Source organism: Merops nubicus, unplaced genomic scaffold (assembly GCF_000691845.1).
Source record: "Merops nubicus isolate BGI_N331 unplaced genomic scaffold, ASM69184v1 scaffold34739, whole genome shotgun sequence".
NCBI lineage: Eukaryota > Metazoa > Chordata > Aves > Coraciiformes > Meropidae > Merops > Merops nubicus.
Window position 1 is genome coordinate 35,836 of NW_008629860.1, and position 4,820 is coordinate 40,655.

The following is a 4,820-nucleotide window of genomic DNA, read 5'->3' on the forward strand; positions in this document are numbered from 1 at the left end:
CTGGAAAAAGGAAAGAGAAACAACCCCAATCACACATACGAAAAGAAGCTCAAGTGGTTTTATTATTTTTTTTAGGGGGAAGAAAATACAAGGCAAAAAGCACTCTGGTACACCAGGCTGGCTGAGACCACGTATCCCATTTGTGCTGTCAGAGGGAGCACAGCCACCGCGAGCTGTACCCCCGCAGGACAATGCACTGGCTCACGCCCGAGCTGCACACAAAGGGCTCTGGTCAGACAGGAACTTTGAGTGGCAATTTAACATAAACACTGTTTTCTTTACACCGTGCAGACAGTGAAACGCATTTGGATTCCTCATCTACAGTCACCAGTTACTTCAATGCACCAACAAAAAACTGCATTGGTATTCTGGTTTGGTTTTTTTTTCTTCTAAAGAATAGACTGCTGCTAAAATTCATAGCAAATGCATGAAAAGGATGAGAAAAAAACTGATAGTACTTCTTTTGAGTATACAATTATACCTTGAGAGCAAAGCCAGCTAAAACACACCCTGATATTTGGTACATACTTCTTTCACAGAAGAAAAGATTTTCAACTTTCTGAGCACTGTTAATATCTTGTCAAAAGGACTCAGCTCAAAGAGTTTCAAGGACAAAACAAAACACTGACATTTCAATTTACTACTTGATAGCGAGATATAATTTCTGCTTTCTAAATGATTTGACTGGAAGACAAGTGCACATTTTGCATTGCAAGGATATCTTCTGTCCAAGTAAGATTAACTGTTTGCTGGGAAATTATTTTTTCCCATACTGGTCGAAGAGCTGTATGAAATGCTGAATACATGTGATTTTCTCTCTTTCATTGCAATTGTTTAATACCAGACAACATTATAACAACAGTCAATATTATTAATTCACTTTTATTTACAAAATACATTTAGAGATTCTCTATTAGTTATCAAGTAATTAAAATCAAATTACATATATCAGAATATATAAGAGACTGATGCAGGGATGTCATATTTCTGTTCTATGATGATAATTCCAGGCATCAACCCCATCAGCACACTTTATTAACTTTAAGAGAAAAAATGAGTACTTAAAATCTCTCGGCAAAGATATCTAATGATCTAAACAAAATGCATGGATTAACTGGTTTTATAGGAGAAGAAAACAAAAACTACAAAAAAGCCTTTTTACAGCAAGTGCCAAAACAATGGGTTATTTAGAGACCACAAAATCCAGTTATCAAAACTGAGTTTGGAATGTTGGAATTTCTCAGGAGTAGATAATGCCTGTACTTCAGAATATCCCCAACGCAAACAGCAGTCCTGACTTTGGAACGTTAAAATCCTCATAATTTGAAAATCTACTCAAATAATCACCATGTCCGTTTCATTTTCTACAGTAAATCCACCTAAATACTCTTTTCAGCATTTCCAGCAGAGCTGGACAGACTTTCCTCTGGTAGAAAAAGACAGTAATTAGCCGACATTTTTAACAAGCAATATCTTCTATTTCTGAATAATGGTTTGACTTAAGTTTCTTTGAGAACACAGAGCATGAACATCACACCATCAGTGTTCAGTTCTGCAGCTCAGTGTTTTCAACTTTACTTTTATCTGTGTGTGTTCAGTAAGATTGTGCAAGGCAAGGGCTGTGACTGAGCTACACTTCTACATAGCCATGAGATGGACAGCGCCGACTGCAAGTGAGTCACAGAGACAGAAGCAGGCAGCAGGGAAGAAATACTCTCTCTTGGGCCAACTTTTTATATAAAGAAATCTCTAAAGGGGACTGTGGACATGAAGTCCCAGGTGCGAAAGGCTGGATTTTTCCTAGCAAAGTCCACAGCAGGCAACAGCCTGGCAAAAAATGATTACCAAGGCACCGCACTGAGCATCGGTCTTAAGGGAATCTCGTCATTTTTGCTGCAGTTAAGCTGCCTGCAAAACAGACACCCCTGTAAAAATGCTGGATTAAGACAGTGGGGAAATGCGCTCTACGAGCGTGATCTCATTTAATTTCTCTTTTGTCGTTGCGCATCTCACAAAAGGCTGTCTCTACAAAGCATTATTTTAGAAAACCTATACCTCTGCCCTATAGTTTTAGAGACTGTGAAATCTGACTAATATGCTGAGCTGGAACGAAGCAGACAGCTGATGGGCAAAGACCACAAAAGGGGCACCTCCTTTCACTGGGTGGCACCATGGTCTGCCCTTTCCTTGCCTCCCGAGCACCCTGCTCCCAGTGGCCTGCAGCTCCCCAATTACCTCTAAAACATCAGTTTAGGGTATCAAACAGAAGTTGCAACATCTGCAAAAACAAGTAACGGCTTATGTGCGTACAAACAGATGGCTTTGATGGGACAAAAGCAGCCATTTTGCCTGAATCCCGAGTGAATACAGGCCTCTTGGGGGGGTAATAATGAGTAAATTAAAGAGTCCATTGACCATCACCTGCAACAGCTCTGGAAGTCAAACTCCAGGTTTATATAGTGGATCTGCTAAGAAAAACAATATACATGTTACAGTGTTTATGTTCAAATTAGTGGACAGGGGAACACCACATTTATTAGGTTTGTGCACATACTTTGGCTGCATTTTGACAACTCCAGACCTGGTTTGCACCCTTGCCTACTCTGGTTTCCCATTACAAGGAGTGAGGACAAACCCATAGGCAGCCACAGTATGCCCAGTAGATCCTGTGGTCTACACAAGCAAGGGAACCAGGAGGACAGGGCAAGCCACAAACATACCAGTTCTGCAGATTAGAGACAGATGAATTTACACAGCTCCCAAATCACTCACTTGCAGCACATGCTCACATGCTTTGCCTAGACTGTCAGTTGCTACAGCTTTGAATAAAATTCCAGAATTCCAATTTGAAGATTCCTGAAAGTCCACCGAGGATTCAGTGAAAAAGGTTTGTTACTAAAACAAGCCAACAACAACATCAAGCATCTGTATTATTAAAGTGTTGGTGGGGAAGGGCACTTACTATCAGTAAGAGAATATTTGGCTTCCTGAGAAACTCTAATGACTCAACCGTTCTAATCAGCTGCCTCAAGTTCATGACAAACCACCTCAGAATAGTATCATCAACTATCTCCTGGAGCACACAATCGCCTATAGCCTTTTCCCTCTCCTGGTACAACAACCAGGCCTCACCTGAAAAAGAATAAACTGTCCCGTGTGCCATTCATACTGCCAGGGTAAATATCCATGCAAATGTACTGTATACAGTCATGCTTTTTATAAGCTTCACTTCCAAAAGTGTCAAAGAAGAATAAACACTGGTGGTCCATCACCAGGCAAGAAGTTCAAGTCGGACAGAGCAAACTACTAACTGGGAACAAACAAAGCTTTTCTGACTCCCTTATCACAAATCCCTGTAAGTGAGGGCTGAGAGGTGCCCCAGCCGGCTGCAGGCACAACAGCTGATCTGCAGGAACAGCAGAAGTGTCCTCCTACAACAGTGTGCCTGAGCTAGTAAGCTATGCCAGGGAACCCAGGGGACTGAGTGCCTCAGGTTGGTACTAGCTCAGGGATCTACGTACTATGCTCCATTGCAGCCCATAATTACAAGACCATTTCTCCAAATGGCTACACTTAACACAAAGCACATTTGTATGCCCAGTGAAGTAGAAGAGGACTAATATATGAAAGGACTTTAATCTAAATAATGGTTTGCAACTACAGGAAGGTGTAATATTTCAACACAGATAAATAAAGCCTGGATAAATCTACTGCTCTGCATATAAAACAAGACAGCCATGGTATATCATAGACATAACCCATACATGACAAGCAAGGTTACTTTTGCTTTTGTTCAGCACAGGGGACGGAGGAGCCTCCTAAAGCACAGAGAAAACAAACACAAGCACAGTTCTCCAATCCTAGTATAGGTAAAGTGTTTCCCCACACATACAAGTGGTCACAACTTTTAAAGGTTGGGTCTTTTATTTAAAATCCACCGTGTCCTCTAATCATTCCAGAGGACTTCGTTAAGGCATTTTTCATAGTGGATGAACTTAGATTATATGTTTCTTAAGGTAAGAAGACATCCCTTAAAGTCAAAGAAAAAGAGAAGCTGTCTCCTAAAGCACTGAGAATGGTTAAATGGTTAAACCCAGTAAGGTTTGGTACCTTCAGAACCTTCAAAACAGCTTCATGCTGGAGCTCTGAAAAGACTGAATGCTTAGACCACCACTACAAATGTCTCAGAATTTCTCTCTAGACAAAAGAGACTGCCCTTTGATGTTCCAGTACTGACAGGTCATACTGGGCTTCTCCACTCCTTGCTGCACTCCCATGGACTACAGGCTCTTGACACAGAAAAATGTCTCCTAACTGCTTATCTGCAACCACAGAATTTCACCTCCAACTGCTTGTACCTCCAGTCATGGTTAAAGTCGCTGATCTACACAGAGCCACCTTAACAGGAATTTTGGATGGGTCGTAGTGAAGGGGAGGAAAAAAGAGGACATAATGTTTAATTATAAGAAATGATTGAAATAGGCACAGACATACCCCGGGTGCCTCTGCACTGCAGCAAGCTCTAAACTTGTTATCGTTAATGGTTTAAATTTCACTGTGCTAATCATTTCAGGACACAAGCCTTTCTTGATAATCTAATGAATTATTCCAACATCCTTCAGCAAAAAAAATCCTCCATGACAGCACTAATTACAAGACGTTTTCCCAGTGCTTATGTAAAATATGACAGAGCAGCAGCTTAGGGAATTGCAGAAAACTGCTTCTAATTTCCACTGAGAAACTGACAAACACCTCTCTTTCATCTCTCCCAGCTCTCAAGTAAGATTTAACTTTCTCATTTAGTTAATTACCGAGTGAGG